Below are 19510 nucleotides of genomic sequence, written 5' to 3'. Positions count from 1 at the left end.
AAAAACCAATGTTAAGTATTTCCGTCTTATTTGATGCATCTGAGAGAATGGTAGCAATAAATCTAAGTGGTAAGTAAAAGAAATAGGAGAGGTCTTATCGTAAGAATATGACTAGGCAAGTAGTGATACATTGTTTATCCACTCCACTGGAATAAAAGCTCTATGAAAGCAGGAGTGTTTCTTTGGTTCTACATACTAATTATCCCCAGATATTTGTTGATTGATTTGCTGCCTAAATGGATGCATATAAAGTGGAGTTACCAGGTTTTATTTCAGTTAAGGTTTGGTGGCACTGAGAGCAGTCCAAGAAAAAGTTGAGGAAGTCATTTATTTTTGAGGATCGATTCTAAAATAACAATAATGGAAGTGATGATTCCTGGCCAGGGGGATTGAAATGTGTGATTATCCTGAGGAAAATACTTGACTAGATCAGAGGTAGGGAGTGACTTTAAGGAAGAGATTAAGAATGAATTGTAGGTGGTTTTACATCATTATGTCAATAAAGAGGGAGTGTAGATGAAGTGGATTTGGCTTTGGGTTGTTTATAAACAGTATGATGTGATGACATTTGTACTGTATTAATTATGCACACAGACTTAAATAGGTCCTAGTGGTCAATTAGTAAATTTCTTTAAAACAAGCCTGTGGAGGTAGAATTAAAATATAAAGTAGAAATATAACTTTGTGGTTTCTGTAGAGTTTCCCTTTCATTCCACTCACCTTGCACTACACCCCCCACACACAAGAAGGAAAGAAAAGATATGAGAAATGTTAAAAGCTTAGTTGTAAATCAGGTTTTATTATAGAGAATAGGGTAGCAAAAGTATTGTAGAATTTTTAATTCCAGCCAGGTGCTGTGGAACACACTTGTAGTCCAAACTGCTCTGGAGGCTGAGGCAGGAGGATCTCTTAAGCCTAGGAGATGCAGGATGGAGTGCTATATGCTTTTGTGCCTGTGAATGCAGCCACTGTACTCTAGCCCAGTAACGTAGTAATCACCCTGTCTCTTTAAACAAACAAAAAAGGTTCTAATTCCAAACAGATTTTTCTTACTAAATATCTATTAGTATTTGGAAAATGGTTTGGAAAAAATGAATATATTTAATATTCTTACTCAATATTAGTTGTCTCAAAAAAAAAATTTGTTACAGATTTTTTTACCTTGTCAGTACTCTTTTCATGAGGGTTAGTAACTTAAATTTCTATAGCCAGTCCTCATTTATCCATATTGTCTTTTTTTAATTGGGAAGTGAATTCCTACCCTGAATAGTAACAATTTTATAGTGACAGCAAAATTGCAAGCATTTTGCTAGAGTGTGTATGTTTAATCTCCTTACATGAATAAGAACCTTAGGGAAGTAATAGACATTAGAGATAGAAAAGTCCTATTAGGTTATTTTATTTGTATCTTTTAGTGTCTGTCCTTCTAGTATTTTTATGTCTATAGTAGCATACATTGTTCTCTCTGCAAAAAAAGGGGGCATTATATTGTAGTTGCTATTTTTTTTTATTTCCACTTATCATGGGGGTACAAAAGTTCAGGTTATATATACTGCCCATGTCCCGCCCATCCCCCCGAGTCAGAGCTTCAAGTGTGTCCATTCCCCAGACAGTGCACTCATCATGTAGGTATACACCCATCCCCTCCCCCCAGCCCCCACCTCAGTCCGAAACCCAATTGATGTTATTCCCAAATGTGTACTTAGGTGATGATCAGGGAAACCAATTTACTGGTGAGTACATGTGGCGCTTATTTTTCCATTCTTGAGATACTTCACTTAATAGAATGGGTTCCAACTCTCTCCAGGAGAACAAAAGGGATTCTATATCACCATTATTTCTTATAGCTGAGTAATGTTCCATGGTATACATATACCACATTTTACTAATCCACTCATGAATTGATGGGCATTTGGGTTGTTTCCACATCTTTGCAATTGTGAATTGTGCTGCTATAAACATTCGGGTACAGGTGTCCTTTTTATAGAATGACTTTTGTTCTCTTGGGTAGATGCCCAATAATGGGATTGCTGGATTGAATGGAGTTTCCCTGATAGTATAACCTCAAAAGCTTTTCCCATCTAGTTTTAAATATTTCTCCATGTTTTCAGAAATTTTCAGAGTTCCCTAGAAATCTAATGCATAGGTTTTAAACCTTCTTTAAGCTTATTTTCCCAGTGTTGATCTAAACTTTTTTTATTGCTTCCCAGAATAGTCATGTAATTTATATATTTTCAAGGAATTGTCCTACTTCTCATCTGTTTATTTGAAATAGGCTGTTTTGTAATATTTTATTTTATATATCTTTCATTAATCTTTATTTAAATCATTTTGATTTCTGATTTTCATACTCATGTTTATTATATACATTTTCAAATTTTATAAGTTACATATAGGTACAATCATCTTAGAATTTTTGCTCTGTAATCAGATTTTTTGAATAGTGAATGACCTTTCTCAAATGCCATAATTTTTAAATATTTGTGGCATCTGTGATTTATACTCATGTGTAATCTTACAGTAAATACTGTTAAATAGAAAGCTATATTTAAAAAAAAATTTTAGAGATTCAACTAGTATTCTACAACCTTTAAGTAATAAGGGCTGTAATACTATTTATTTTAGAATTGAGGAATTTGTACAGTTTCTCAGAGTTTTATTCAACAGCTCCAAAGCCTTTTTTTTTTTTTTTTTGAGACAGAGTCTCACTCTGTTGCCCTGGGCTAGAGTGCCGTGGTGTCAGCCTAGCTCACAGCAACCTCAAACTCCTGGGCTTAAGCAATCCTCCTGTCTCAGCCTCCCAAGTAGCTGGGACTACAGGCATGTGCCACCATGCACAGATAATTTTTTTTCATATATATATTTTTAGCTGTCCACATCATTTCTTTCTATTTTTAGTAGAGATGGGGTCTCGCTTTTGCTCAGGCTGGTCGTGAACTCCTGACCTTGAGCGATCCTCCTGCCTCAGCCTCCCAGAGTGCTAGCATTATAGGCATGAGCCACCTCGGCCGGCCTCCAAAGCTTTTATTAACCTACAAATATATAAATTTAAACTATAAATGTGCAAACACTCATATATCAAGTAGCACTAGTCACCATTACTAAAAAGCAAGTCAGTGCTCATGAAGCCTTAATTTATAAGCCAAATCACTGCTGCCACTGCTAGGAAAATAAAATACTCCCAAAGGTTTTTACTATTCATTAGACAGCCATTTTTTGCTGTTTTAGTTAACACGTCCAGTCATGAATTTACATCCAAGGTTTTTTTTTTTTGTTTTGTTTTTGTTTTTTTGAAGACAGGGTCTCACCCTGGTTAGAGTGCTGTGGCGTCATCGTAGCTCACTGCATTATAGCTCAAACTCCTAGGAGGGCTCAGACGATCCACCTCCCTCAGCCTCCCGAGTAGCTGGGACTACAAACCCATGCCACCATGCCCAGCTATTTTTTTTCTACTTTTTTATAGAGATGGGGTCTTGGTCTTAAACTCCTGACCTCAAGTGATCCTCCCCACTTGGCCTCCCAGAGTGTTATGATTACAGGCGTGAGCCACCACGCCCAGCCTCCATCCATGTTTTTTGTTTCCTTCACTTCAAATTACAAATAATTTATATCATGTGCCTAGCAAAATGAATAATTAGAAAATAATTTACTAATCCCCCAAGAGAGAAAAAATTTAGCTTTTTCTTATAAAATTTTTATTTGAATAAACCAAATGAAAGTCTTTACATGACTACGAAAAGAATGAACTAAAGAGAAATACAACGATTTAAACCTCTCTAATTCTGAAATTTTGATAGCGAAACTGGTGTTTACTAGTGTTCTGTAGGAAATTACCCTCATTAAATGGTACCTTCCATGTGCTCTACCTTGGAAAGTCTCCCAGACCTAATGTAAAAAAAAGACCCAAGATCCTTTGAGCCTAGGAGTTCGAGGCTGCAGTGAGCTGTGATTCTACCATCACAGCCTGGGAGACACAGAGAAATCCATCTCTTAAAAAAAAAAAAAAAAGAGGTTACATACTATATGATTCCAACACAGTTGTGACATATAGTTGACCCTTGAGTAACACAGGTGTGAAACTGTGCAGGTCCACTTATAGAGGGATTTTTTTTTCAATAACTACAGTCATCTCTTCCTGTCTGCAGGTTCTGTCTCCACAACCAAACATGGATGGAAAATGCAGTATTCACAGAATGTGAAACCCGAGTATACAGAGGGCCAACTTTTCACATACGTGGGTTCTACAGGGCCCACTGCTGGGCTTGAGTACGTGGGGATGTTGGTATATGCAAAGGTCCTGGAACCAACCCCTCCATAATGAGGGATGACTGAATATGATATTCTGGAAATGTCAAAACTATGGAGAAAATAAAAAGATTAATGGATTCCATGAATTAGGAGGTAGGGATGGGTAGATGAATAGGCAGTATATACGGAGTTTTTAGGGTAGTAAAACTATTAATATTTTACACGATACTACAGTGGAATATACATGTCATTGTACATTTGGCCAAACCCAAAGAATGTATTATTATACAACACCAAGAGTGAACCCTGATATAAACTATGCACTTGGGGTTATAGAGATGTTTCAGTGTAGGGTCACTGATTATAAGTGTATCCCTCTGTTGCAGCGTGTTGATGATGGGGAAGGTTGTGTTTGTGTGGAGGCAGGAGGTGTATGGGATCTCTATAGTTTCTGTGAACCTAAAAACTACTCTAAGAGGTAAAGTCTCTTATTATAAAACAATAGAAAGAAAGAAAAAGAGACAGATAAGTTTCATTAACACACTCAGCATAGGGTACAGCCTTTCCTGCTGATAGTGTGACTGTAAAGACCAGAGTTGGATATAGGGGACTCAAGAAAGGGGCCAAGAATCAAGAAATGCTAACTCTTGCAGGAGTAAAAAAACATGTACCCAAATACAACTTACCAAAGACTTGCTGAGCTGCCATGCCTTTCATCTTTGTTTCTTAGACCATAATGGGTATCATCAGTGAGTGGCCATTTTAGGGGTTACATAGCTATCAATCTGTGTAGGTGACACGGTATGAGCTTTATGAATAGTTACAATTTACTTGATGCTTCCATGTATTCATCTATCCTCTTTTATTCTGAGTCTAGTGCATAGCAGTTAGCTTGATGTTTGTTCTTACTCCTATGAGTTTCATCCATCCCATTTGTTTTTCTTGTTCTGTAGAGTAAAATTGGGTATTATCCTAAAATAAAATCAATATTAATATATTTATTGCTCTTTATTTTATGTCTCCTAGTCAGAAAGGAAATTCTTCTTTAACAGCAATTTTAGCCATTGATACTGTCATCACTTAATGATTTAAAATTTCAAAACAAATTAAATATCTTTTTGAATCAAAGCTCTTTCAGTTTTGAATGTGTTCCCCTAACCTCTCACACCACAGTATCTTATGTAAATAAATACCCTCTGCATGAATGCTTTCCTCCTGAGAAATTGCTACTTTATAAAGTAGCACATCCCCTCGCTGGACAGCTAAAATTGTAAAACTTTCCTAACATTGAGCCAAAATTTGGCTATCCGTAACTTGCATATATTGGCTCTAATTTATTTTTCAGGAACCATTTAAATCTTTTGGGAGAGGATCTCCTTTGAAAATCTGATAGAAGCTATTTACTAACCCTTTTGGGGGGGGGAAATGCCCATATTCATAAATTCTTGCAAATAATTACAGGGTGTTAGACTCATTGAACTTTTTGAAAATGCAAGTTGAGATACTCTGCTCTAGAATAAGATATATCAGAATTTTCCAATATATTAACGTATAATGAAGGTCTTATATTAAACATTCCTAATTCTTTTAGCCATTCATAATATGATTTGATTAAAGATAAACCACTACCCATATCACGTGGCTTTATATCCTAATGTCTGTCTTTCTGAATTGTATGCCTTTAATTTTCATTTGAAGTGATCTCAATGTATATTGGGACTGTTACTTTACATACTTGAAATGCTCTGTAACAGCAGCTTTAACATTCATATACAGTGCAGTGTTGTCTCTTACCAAGTTTCTCCTTAGCTTCATCTTTGCATTATCCAAAATCTTTGAAACAATGCTTAACACATTTTAGATGTTTTAACGAATATTTATTAAATGAATAAAACTTTCTAATCCTTTCTACATCAAAAGCTGCCAAGCTGGTTTTACTACATATCATGCTAATGTGCGCTTGTGGGGGTGGGGTGGGAGTATGTATTGCACCATAGTTAAGTAGTAGCTTTTTGGAACCTAAACAAGAGATTTAACATTCTCTCTTGTTGAATTTCATTGTACAAGAGCAGTTATTTTCTTTGTGATCAGGATAGTTGCCAGGCAAAACAAAATACTGATAATTTTTACTCTCTGGCATGTAATAGCGAGCACAGTGGGTAGCACATCATAAGGGCTTCATAAATGTTTGCTAACTAAATAAATAATTAATGGCCATGAACATGTTATTACTGAAGTATGTACTTTGAGAGCTTGGTTCACCGCTGCTGAAAGAATTTTATACTTTATATTTTAAAATTAGTAAATTGAATATATTCTTCCAAAAGATGAACATCTTAAATTATAACTCTGTGTATACTTTCAGATCTCAAAATACAATACCTAACCTTAGTCTCAAAAAAAAAATAATTTAGACCAGGCACCGTTGGCTCTAGCCTGTAATCCTCGCACCTTGGGAGGCCAGAAGTTTGAGACCAGCCTGAGCAGGAGCGAGACCCATCTGTACAAAAAAGTAGAAAACTTAGCCGGGCGTGGTGGCCTATGCCTGTAGTACCAGCTGCCTGGAGGTTGAGGCAGGAGGATTGCTTGAGCCCAGGAGTTTGAGGTTGCAATGAACTATGATGATGCCATTGCACTCTAGCTGGGGAACAGAGCAAGACCCTGTCTCAAAATAATAATAGTATAGTAGTAATAATTAAAATGTTGGCTAGGTGCAGTGGCTCATGCCTATAATCTCAGCACTTTGGGAGGCTGAGCGAGAGGATTGCTTGAGGCCAGAGTTCAAGATTAGCCTGAGTAACATGGCAAGACCCTGTCTCTACTAAAAATGAACTGGGCGCAGTGGTGCATACCTTGTCCTAGTGACTGGGGAGGCTGAAGTGGGAGGATCACTGTGCCCAGGAGTTGGAGGTTACAGTGAGCTGTGATCATGCCACTGCACTCCAGCCTATGTGACAGAGTGAGACCCTGTCTCTATAAAAAAAATGAAAATGTTGAAGGCATTATGCTAAGTGAAGTAAGTCTGACAAAGACAATACTGTATGCTATTAATATCATCTATATCTGTTTAAAAACATTAAACTCATTGTAGAAACAGTATAATGGTCATTGCTGGGGGTGAGGGAAATGGGGAGATGTTGGTCAAAGGGTACAAACTTTCAGTTAAGATGAATACTTGGGATTTAATGTACAGCATGATAACTATAGTTAACAGTGCTATATTTTATACTTATATTCTTACTACCAAAAGAAAAAAGAAAACTAGGTGAGGTGACATATGTGTTAACTAACTTGATTGATCATTTTATAATATATAGGTATACCAAATCATCATATTGTACATCTTAAATTTAGACAGTTTTTGTCATACCTCAAGCTGGGAAAAGAAAGTGAAAAAAATTAAAATATTTGCTGCACTTGATAATTTGTGGTAGAAAACCTATGGTGTAATTTTAGGGCTTTACTTCCTTGGGCCACAGTCTTGAACCAACTCATTCTGGTTTCATAGTTCCTATGACCTTGGAAATTTATTTTGCTGCTTCACAGGCAATTTAAATCAGTCTAGAAATGTTTTGCTAAATGATTAACCATGCTTCTGTTTCTTCATGTCTTCTGTTGAGGAACTTTGTCTTTGATCCTCTTAGTATACATAGAAAGCAGGGATCAACAGTGATGGAATCTTCATCTTTTTTAAGGATCAAGAAGAAACTACCTTTGAAATTATAGTGCTTACCATTTGGACTTGTATTCTTTTTCCATGTAATCTGGGGAAGCAGCATTGCCATTCTCCCAGCTTACTACTTTTTAGATGCTTGATATTTTTTGGACGCCAAGAGATTTTTAAATAGTTATCTCTCTGCATAATACCAAAGAATTGATTCTCTACTGGCTGTTTTTTTTTTTTGTTTTTTTTTTTTGCATTTAAAAACCTGCCGTGTGAAACTAGGTAGAGTTTGAAGGCCCTCAAATCCTATACACTGAGAATGGGCAGCTTTCCAATGTAAGCTATTAGTGAATTATTTAAAGATCTGGTGGATGTTGAGTGAGCAAAGTGGCAAGGAGACTGATCTGTCAAGAGAATGTCTATGTTCTGGACTTGGGGCTCTCTGCCCTGAGATATGTTCACTCTAGGCCAGGTGTTTTGTTTTGTTTTGTTTTGTTGGTTGTTATTTTTTGTTTTTAGAGACAGGTTCTCACTCTGTCGCCAAGGCTGGAGTACAGTAGTGCCATCATAGTCACTGTAGCCTTCCTTGAGCTCCTGGTCACAAGCAATCCTCCTGCCTCATCCTCCCACCTCAGCTTCCTGAGTAGCTGGGATTACAGGCTCAAGCCAAATGTTCAAAACTGGGATTCATGTTCCTCTGAAGCTATAGTTCCCAAAGCTGACTGAACCCAGAATTAACCCAGAGAGCATTCATTCATTCATTCATTCATTTATTTGGCAAGCATGAAAATGAGGTTTATTGAGGAGAGAAAGATAGGATTATAGGGCAAGAGCACGATACAGGTTTACAGAGCATGGTACATAACGCCACAGATGATGACCGGACCCATTGTCACAGCAAAGTTGAGCTTTTAAAAACTAAGGACTCCTAGGCCTCACCCTCAGTGTAAGGAGTAAGTCTTAGAAATATATATTCTTTTTTTTTGGGGGGGGGGACAGAGTCTCACTCTGTTGCCCAAGCTAGAGTGCCGTGGCGTCAGCCTAGCTCACAGCAACCTCAAACTCCTGGGCTCAAGCAATCCTCCTGCCTCAGCCTCCCGAGTAGCTGGGACTACAGGCATGTGCCACCATGTCCGGCTAATTTTTCTATATATATTTTTAGCCATCCATATAATTTCTTTCTATTTTTGGTAGAGGCGGGGTCTCACTCTTGCTCAGGCTGTTCTCGAACTCCTGAGCTAAACAATCTGCCTGCCTCAGCCTCCCAGAGTACTGGGATTATAGGGGTGAGTCACTGCACCCAGCCAAAATATATATTCTTAAGAAAGTTCTCTAAATATTCTTGAAACCCTTGAAATTGTGGTAGACAATATTGTGTCTCATGTTTCTTCTTGAGCTTTCATCAGGGCTCTTATAAGGAGGGGTTCTTGACTCTAAAATGTTTAAGAATACTTGATATAAGCCACTGATTCTCAAACTTGATAGTATACCAGGATTACCCAAGAACTTGTTAAAACACAAATTGCTGGACCCCCACCCCCAGAATTTCTGATTCAGTAAGTCTTCTGTGGAGCCCACAACCCTTATTTAGGACCCTACTACAGCAGGTCGTAAAATAATGTTGTTTTATTATAATGTTGATGAGAAAAAAAAATTGATTCCTGGTCAGGGCCACTGTCTATGAGGAGTTTGCAGGTTTTCCCACGTCTGAATGGGTTTTCTCCAGATGCTCTAGTTTCCACCTACATACATCCCAAAGATGTGCAAGTTAGGTTAGTTGGCTTATCTCAGTTGTCTCAGTATGAGACAGAGATACAAAGAGAGAGAGAGAGAGAGAGAGAGTGAGTGACTGTGTGTATGTGTGTGTGTGTGTGTGTGTGTGTGAGAGAGAGAGAGAGAGAAAGAGAGACAGAGACAGAGAGAATGTACCCTGCAATGAAATGGTGTCCTGTCCGGGGTTGGTGCCTGCATTGTAAGCTGCTGGGATAGGCTTTGGTCACCCACAACTCTGAACTGGAAAAATTGGGTAACTAATTATCTTACTTACTTTTATTAATCTTTCTTAAATGTATATATAGCATACATTTATTTCAATATTAAATATTAAAAGTGTTTTGAATCTTTATTTAGAAGTTAGAGTGATGTTTTTGTGACCATAAATATGCCATAGGAATTTAACTCATGGTTGTATCAATCAACCTATGCTAAAATTGGTTTGTTACAAGTTTTGCTTACAGCCAGTTTCCAAGAACTTATCAGTGAAGTTAAGTGGAGAGTTACAGTAGTTCCTTGGTGTTGCCTATGCTGCGGGACAGGAGGCTACTTGTTAAGAACTACTGTTCTAGGCTTTGGCTAACACTACTATGTACTTTCAGCATCAAGTTCTGAAAGCAAAGTATACCTTTCAGGATTCTTCACCAATTAATGACAGTGATAAACATAATGAAGCATAGCAAAACTAAATCTAGTTCAACACTGTTAAGAGAAGGATAAAGAAAATTCCCTCCTTCCTGGCAAAGGAAAGTACACAGGCATTTTACATTGACCCTGTTGACAAACCTAGTTCATGAACAATTGCTTCTCTATGTAGCATTTTGCTTTTGCTTTTCTTCTGTTAGAGTAGAAAAATTCATTTTTCCTTGACTACTTTAAATGGTTTCATTTTGGTTTTTTACACTAAATTATGTAACTTTTTAAGTATGCCCATGCTCTCCAAGCCAAGTAGAATACAGCGAAAAATTAAAACAAAATGTACTTTGACCTAAATGTGAGAGGAAGCAGGAAAAATGACTCTGAGAATTCCTGAAATGAATAAAAGTGGTTATATTAAAAAGCTTGGAAAACCAGTGGTCAAGTGGCCAATAGAGGGAAGCTTTCAGATTCCCAGGGAAAAAGCAACTGTTACCAAAGCTATAAAACACTACTAAATTCACAGGAGTCCTAAAAAGAAGTTCATTTCCCCAAGGCTCTCTGACACTTTGAAGGAAACAACCCTGGAAGAAATCTATTATCCATGAAGAGTTGAAGAGTCTAATCATGAAATTTTCCTCTCTATATAGAGGTGAACTTTTAAGGCTTCTGGACATCATTAATGAGACTCAATGTTTTTCTTTCCCAGTTAGACCTGGTGGGACTCTGGATGTTTCATACCTTTAGAGGGAGATGTCTTCAGTGAAACTGACCTGATTTAAGAAAACCTAGGCTGTTTGGCAGCTCACACTTGGAATCCCAGCACTCTGGGAAGCCGAGGCAGGAGGAGCACTTGAAGCTAGGAGTTCAAGACCAGCCTGGGCAGTGAGACCCTGTCTCTACAAAAAAATAAAATAAAACCTAGACCTTTAGTGGGAAGGGTCTGTATTTAAAGGAAACGTATTTCAAAGTATTATTGACCTGAGATTAGGTTAGTGTATTTGTTTTCTCTGTATTTTTTTTATTTTATTTTATTTTTTGAGACATAGTCTCACTCTGTCACCTGGGCTAGAGTACTGTGGCATCAGCCTAGCTCACAGCAACCTCAAACTCCTGGGCTTAAGCGATCCTCCTGCCTCAGCCTTCAAGTAGCTAGGACTACAAATGCCCACTACCACACCTGGCTAATTTCTTTTCTATTTTTAGTTGAGACGGGGTCTTCCTCTTGCTCAAGCTGGTCTCAAAGTCCTGAGCTCAAGTGATCCTCCTGCCTCCCAGAGTGCTAGGATTAAAGGCATGAGCCACCTTGCCTGGCCATCTCTGTATTTTTTTTTAGAGTATAGCTTTTAATTGTCTCACAACATGTTAGAAGGGAAGAAAATTAATTTTAAGTGAATTATAATTTTTTTGTAATTGAAAGAAAACACTTTAGTGCCAAAGTCTTCAATTATGTGAAGAAATTCTCTCCTCCATTTATAATCTTTTTACTTTGTATATCAGTATTTTGATATTTCATGGCTGTCAAAATATTGGCATAAATTATCAGTACTTACAGAAATATGGCTGAAACTTTAATATCTTTGGTATTACCTTACTACATGTAATTAAATTCTTTATATTTATTTTAGGCCAGGCTCAGTGGCTCACGGCTGTAATCCTAGCACTCTGGGAGGCCGAGGCAGGTGGATCATTTGAGCTCAGGAGTTCGAGACCAGCCTGAGCCAGAGTGAGACCGTGTCTCTACTAAAAATAGAAAGAAATTATATAGACAGCTAAAAATATATATAGAAAAAAAAATTAGCCGGGCATGGTGGCACATGCCTGTAGTCCCAGCTACTCAGAAGGCTGAGGCAGAAGGATTGCTTGAGCCCAGGAGTTTGAGGTTGCTGTGAGCTATGCTGGCGTCATGGCACTCTAGCCCGGGCAACAGAGTCACACTGTCTCAAAAAAAAAAAAAAAAAATTATTTTAAATTAATTTTTTCTTTGTCTTTCTTTTTGTTCCCCTGAGACAGAGTCTTGCTCTGTTGCCTGAGCTAGAGTACAGTGGCATCATCGTAGCTCACTGCAGTCTCAAATGCCTGAGCTCAAGTGATCTTCCCACCTTAGCCTCCTGAAGTAATGGCACTATAGGAACATGCCACCACACCTGGCTAATTTTTAAATTTTTTATAGAGAAGGGATCTCGCTCTGGTACTCAGGCTGGTTCAAACTCCTGGCCTCAAGTGATCCTCCCACCTTGGCCTCCGAAAGTCCTAGGATTAAAGGTGTGAGCTACTGTGCCCAGCCTATTTATTTATTTTTGTGATAGGGTCTTGCCATGTTACCCAGGCATAGCTCAAGCAGTCCTCCCACCTCTGCCTCCTAAGTAGCTGGGATTACAGCACCACCACACCTGGGCCTTACTGTGTTTTAAATCTAAATACTACTTAATGTAGGTGATCATTATCACCTAAATGCATTGATTTTTAAATACCTAAAAATAGCTACTATATATCATATACTTAATGGAAATTGTGAATCCCATTTGTTCATTGAAAAATTCAGCTTCCAGATTGTTGCCCTACATCATCAGAGTTTTTTCAAACAAGGAGTTAATAGGGAAATAATTGTAGAGCCTTCTTGACTTATACTGTATGAGAAACAGATGTTTGCCAGATGGAAATGAACAAAACCAGTAAAGAAATTGATGACTTACTCAGGTTAACAAGAGTGTAAACAATGAAATGATTAGGAAAAATTGGAAAATATAGTTTAATACTTGTTTTAGACTGAAAAAGTCCAGGAAATCAGTTATATGCCCATATAATGTCATGTGTCTTACTCTCTGAGTATGATATGCCTGACAGGACTCCAGACTGAAGGCAGTTTATTTTAGCTTAACTTCAGTTTTTTCTGTGATTTTATGACTATTACCATTATGACACATGCTTTGCATTTATTGTTGCCTTGATTTAATTGTGTACTATTTCTTATTCTCACAAAATTACACTTGCTTTTTTATTACTAAGAAATAAAGGATCTATAGAACACAGATCCCATGCCACCCACACAAGCCTTCTATGTAGTTTTATTTCTGTCAAGTGAAATAGACAACCTAGTTAACATTATTTTGAAAAGGGCGATGTTACTTTTTCCTTTTAATTTTGCCACCTTATGTGAATAATATATCAACATTCAGCAGTTCTTCTCTTACACTCTCCTTCTTGGCAAAGGAATTGGAAAAGGAAAGTACACTGGTATTTTACGTTGACCATATTGACAAACCTTTTATATATGGTATATCAAAGAGAGTGGTAATACTGTTTTTACATATGCAAGAGTAGTAACAGTGTTTATGGAAAGTTTGGTTTAATATTGTCTATCTATACTTTGTTCTTCAACATTAAGTAGCTTAAACGAGACAATTGTAGAATCTTAGAATTGGAAAGAATCTTTAATATTTTACAACCCCCTCCGGCCAAAGCGAGAAATGAGATTCGTTAGTGACAGACTTGTCAAGTTTTATTTATATTCTTCTGAATTGCTTTTAGGGATAGGGAGCTCACTACTTGCTGTGTAAGTTTGCTTTGCTTTGGTAGGGTTTAATAATTAGAAATTTGTTCATTCTTTGTGGTGATAAAATTGGCCTTCCTGGATATTTTACTTATAATCATCTTCCTTTCCATAGTTACCCTAACCCTCTAAAATAATTGTGCACAATTACTGTTTTTCCCTCTCTTTCTCTTCAGGCAAAACATCTCCATTCTTTCAAATGATCCTAATAGTCCATGATTTTTAAATGCCTTTGACACATCTCAGTTTGTAATTATTCCTTTTATATTATCATGCCCAAAATTAAACAAGATATTCAGAGATTTTATGACCAATGCGAAATCTAAAGGGACTGTTACCTCCTTTATTTTGGGTACTTTGTGTGTTATTAGTAAATTCAAATTTAATTTGTTTCTGCTTCAAGCCCCCGCCCCAACTTTTTAAACTCTTTAAGTACATAACGTGTTGACCTAGTGTCTTCAAACCCTCCAAGATTCTTTCACATGAATTTCTAGGAAACTAGCACTCCCTTACATTCTACTTACATGGTTGGAATTTTTAAGCCGAAATGTAGGTCATAATCTTTTCCTTATTAAGTTTTGGGGTTAATCCTTATTCCAGCTTTTTTTTTTTTATTCATATTTCAATGGATGCAAATCCAGCTTTTCTTAATCATTCTAAGATCTAGGTCTCTGCTGGGCATGGTGGCTCACACCTGTAATCCTAGTACCCTGGGAGGCCGAGGCAGGAGGATAGCTTGAGCTCAGGAGTTCGAGACCAGCCTGAGCAAGAGGGAGACCCCATCTCTACTAAAAATAGGAAAAGTTAGCTGACAGTGGTGGTGCATGCCTATATTCCCAGCTACTCAGGAGGCTGAGGCAGGAGGATTGCTTTCAGGTTGCTGTGAGCTAGGCTGATGCTATAGCACTTGCCCAGGCAATAGAGTGAGACTCTGTCTCAATCAATCAATCTAAATAAAATATACATCTAGATTATGTTTTTCATAAGATATATTTTTTAATCATGCTGTCTTTTTTTATTTTTATTTTTTTGAGACAGGGTCTCACTCTGTCGCCCAGGCTAGAGTGCAGTGGCTCACTGCAACCTTAAACTTCTGGGCTGAAGTGATCCTCCTCCCTCAGCCTCCGAAGTACCTGGAACTACAGGTTTGAGCCACCATGCCTGGATAACTTTTTCTGTTTTTGGTAGAGATGGGGTCTTACTCTTGCTTAGACTGGTTTCAAACTCCTGCCCTCAAGCCATCCTTCTGCCTCAGCTTCCCAGAGTGCTGGGATTACAGGCTAAAGCCACCAAGCCCAGCGCATTCTGTTATTTGTTAATTTGAAAATAAAGATATCTTTCAAGTGATAAGGAGTGTGTGAGACCAAAGGTGAAGGAATAGCATGTCAGAGATTAATAACACTATTACTATGAATCAGTACTCTTTAATCAGCTGCAGATACATTTGGAACTATCATCCGGCTCTTAACTTCATTGACTTAACTATTGCAGATTGTCAAAAGTTTTGTTAAGTCAAGTTCCCTATATCTTAGTTTCGGATCTTTCAAATCTGATAACCTTTGTTTTTATTAAAAGGCAAATTACTATCAGTGAACATATTTTGCTGTTACTGATCAATGTGTATATTTTTATTTTGTTTATACTAATTATCCATTGTTGGGGCTCAACACACTACCCCAAAATATGACTGTAGAAGGATATTCCATCCCCAAAATATACTTCTTTGGCATGTTTTGAGGTGGTTATTCTGAAAAAACTGCAGATGCAGGAGTAGTTTTGAAAAGTTGTCCATTTGTAAAAGAAATTTACAACTATAAGGGAAATCTACATTAGTAAAAGTATCTGTATCAGAAAAAGGGTTGCTCCAGATAATTTTTATTACCTGAGAGACTTTTTATCTATATAACAAGACTATCTTTATGCGTCATACATTTCCTCCCATTGCCCTCCTATAACTTGTATAACCACCACCCACAGAAGTCCCAAGCTGCTATTTCTTTCTGTAGCTCTAGATATGATGTAAGCATCAATCGTCTGACTCTTCTTTGAGTCTCATACTTTGTGGGACTCCTGTGCTTATGTACATCATTAAATATGGTTTTTCTCCTGTTAATCTTTCTTGTGTCAGTTTAATTTGTAGCCCAGCCAAGGAACCTTGAAGGGTAGAAGGAAGCCATTTTTCATTCCCCTCTACCATTTTGGAATTTCATTGGAGTTCAAGTTTAGTAGCTTATAGTTTCTAAATTGGCCCTTTCTTCCTTTATAAATATAAGTACATATCTTTAATATCTTGGCAATGCCATGATTTTTTTCTAAGACTTCCAATAATGGCTCTGAGCTTATGTCTACCAGCATAGTATTCTAACATGTAATTTATTTTAACCTATCTAAATTTGCATTGGTCCTTAATTATTAAAAGCATGAAGATGTTCGTATTATTTCTAATAGTAGAAAATTGAAAGTAGCTTAGGCATTCAAACTAAGGAAAAATAATAAAACTCATTTTCATTTTCTTAAGTATTTATTAAATAGTTACTTAAAATGATGGCAGCGTAAGGACATGAAAAGATATTAAGTAAATGAGCAACTTACTGTTTATATGTAACCTGGACCTTGGTAGAAGTAATAGGCTTCCGGGAAAAAAAAGGCTGAAAATGCATTTAAATAGTTAACTGGCTAGGTTCTAGGTAAGACTATGGAATCCGTTTCATGTATTTGTTTTGTTTTCCAAATTATCTCCAATGTAATTATGTTATTTTTAAAGAAAACTATTACTATATTTCCGGAAAGAGAAAGGATCCTTTACCTATCCCTTAGTGTATAGGTTACTTTTTAATCTCTAGTTTATACTTTTTATATTAAAAATAATTTTTCTTGTCAGAAATAACAGTAACAGTCTGGTCATGGTGGGACACACCTATAATCCCAGCACTTTGGGAGGCCTAGACAGGAAGATGGCTTGAGGTCAGGAGTTCAAGACCAGCCTGAGCAACATAGGGAGCACCCCTCTCTACAAAAAAATTTTGAAAAGTTAGCTGGGTGAGTTGGCATGTGCCTGTACTCCTAGCTACTTAGGAGGCTAAGGCAGGAGGATGCCTTGGGCCCAGAAGTTCGAGGTTGCAGTGAGCTGTGATGGTGCCACTATACTCTATCTAGCCTGGCGGGGAGAGAGACAGAGAGAGACACTGTCTCAAGAAAAAGAAAAAAAAATTGCGGAAAAAACAGTATCAGTAACAAAATTAAATAAACTTTTCTTTTCTTCCAACTATTAATATTTTGTCTGTCTCAATTTTCTTTTTCTGAGTATAGCTTTAAAATTCCTTTATGTTGAGTTGCTGTCTTCTCCTAATCCTGCTTATTTCTCCTTTCTGAAAAGGTGACCAGTCGGTAAAGCAAGTTAAAAATATATACATTTATTATTCCATACTTCTTTTCCTCTGTAATTTATGAGTTTGCAGTTTCTTCTAGATGGGTTTCATTTTCCTCCATTTAAAGTTCAAAGTTTAAAGTTTTATTCAGCACATGGCAAAACACTTTGTTCTCTGCTACCCTGTGCCAACAAGCATGAAAACAATAAACTTCTTTCACACCATCTTACAATGTAAAAATCATTTAGCCATGAATTAAGAAATCCAGGTTCTGATCCCAGCACTTCTGTAAACAAGATATTTGACATGAAAAGTCACTTAAACCCTCTGAGTCTACTTTTTTCCTTTTCTTTTCTTTTTTTTTTTTGTAAACACAGAAGCAAGCTGGGATCTGAGTCCACTTCTTCATCTGTAAAAATGACATGAGATTATTCATCTCTATAGTTTAATTTCCATTTTTAACAGCCTGGTTTTTTTGTATTCAGTTTTTCCATTTTTTTAAAACCCCTCTGATTTGAAAATCCAACTGTATCTTATATTCAATATTCCTATATTTATCTGGGTCAGTTTTGAGATTTTCTAAATTATCCATTGATGACTATCTTTATTGCCTTAGTATCACACTGTTAGATTGATTGAAGCATTGAAATATGTTATAATATCTATTAGAGCTAGTTCTCTATTTTTTTTTTTCTATTTTTGGTCTTTTATTGTTTGAGAACTTTCCTGGTTATTTTTGCTTATTTTTCTATGTGAACTTCAAAATTGCTTTTAGTTTCAAAATCTTATTAGTATTTTTACCAAAGTCTGATTAGAGTTACAGAATAACTTATGGAAAAATTGCATCTTTATGATCAGTAAATGCTTAAGGAAAAATATCAGGTATTCAGAATATTATATGAGCAAGGGAAACAAATCATCAAATATGATTATGGTATTAATGAATTTTGAGATATCTACTTCATTTATGGTATGTATGTATGTATGTATGAATGAGACAAGGTCTCCCTCTGTTGCCCAGGCGGGAGTGCAGTAGCACAACCACACCTCACTGTAACCTTGAACTCCAAGGCTCAAGCAGAGATACCTATTTCTGAAGTAGTGATATTACTGATTCTAGTGGTTATGAAAGGAAGCGTGAGTAACTTGGCAAAGAAGTTTAAATTCTAATCATGTTTGGCTTTATGTGGTAAGAGATACAAATTTGACTATGTCCTAATAGTCAACTGTATCAACTACAGTATCAACTACAGATTTGAAGAAGGTGAAAATTCAGGTCTGATACACAGTTTGGATTATTTGTGAGAAAAAAATTGGTTATCTTAATGGCACAAGATACAAAGTCATAGAGAAGGAAGAGTAAGTAAAACCTTAATGTTAGGAGGAAGGAAGATTAATCAGGATGATTCTGAGAAAGAAATCATAGAGATGACAAACTTATAGGACTACTCTAGGGTTACCGTGTTTACCTTATTAGTTTTCAGAAAGTCTAGAAGGAAAAGATGAAAGGACAATGAATTCAGCCATAATGCTATTGATAATACAGAGACTGTTGGTGGAGAGTGTTTTTTTATTTTTATGTTTTAGAATTCTCAACAGTGGTTTTTTCTTTTCTTCTTTCTTTCTTTCTCTTTTTTTCTTTTCTTTCTTTCTTTCTTTCTCCCCCCACCCCCTGCCTTTTTTTTTTTTTTTTTTTAAGACAGAGTCTCCCTCTGTCGCCCTGGCTAGAGTGCAGTGGCATGATCATAGCTCACTGCATCCTCAAACTCCTGGGCTCAAGTGATCCTCCTGTCTCAGCCTCCTAGTAGCTGGAACTACAGGTGTGCGCCACCACACCCAGCTAATTTTTTCTATTTTTAGTAGAGTTGGGTCTAGCTCTTGCTCAGGCTGGCCTAGAACTCCCAAGCTCAAGTGATCCTCCCTCCTCGGCCTCCCAGGGTGCTAGGATTACAGGCATGGGCCACTGTGCCTGACCAACAGTGGTTTTTCTTAGGGCAACTATATGTTATTAAAATCTGACATGATACATGTAAAATTAAAAAATGGATGCATTCTGTTGGCCCTCCTTTTCTCTTAATGACTGGGGCAGTTATCAAGGATATAATGAAAAAAGGAGGGAAAGGGGTATTATCCAGCTATTAATTTAGTTCTTAAGAGGGTTGTAATTTTGTATTTATTTGTGTGATTACTCTGTTGTTAATTTCTGTTTTCTTCTAAAAGACTATAAAATGTGCTAGGATAAGAATTTGGTTGTCTTTTCCTAACTGT

General features: G+C 36.9%; 1 protein-coding gene across 4 annotated transcripts in view; it reads left to right on the top strand.

The window, feature by feature from the left end:
- JMJD1C (jumonji domain containing 1C) overlaps nucleotides 1-19510 on the top strand; it is a 313120-nt gene that overhangs the window by 200896 nt on the left and 92714 nt on the right. The gene's annotated exons all lie outside the window — the stretch shown is intronic.

The sequence above is a fragment of the Lemur catta genome, chromosome 14 (assembly GCF_020740605.2).
Source record: "Lemur catta isolate mLemCat1 chromosome 14, mLemCat1.pri, whole genome shotgun sequence".
Classification (NCBI taxonomy): domain Eukaryota; kingdom Metazoa; phylum Chordata; class Mammalia; order Primates; family Lemuridae; genus Lemur; species Lemur catta.
The sequence above is the reverse complement of the archived record's forward strand: the minus strand, read 5'-3'. Positions and strand labels throughout refer to the sequence as shown.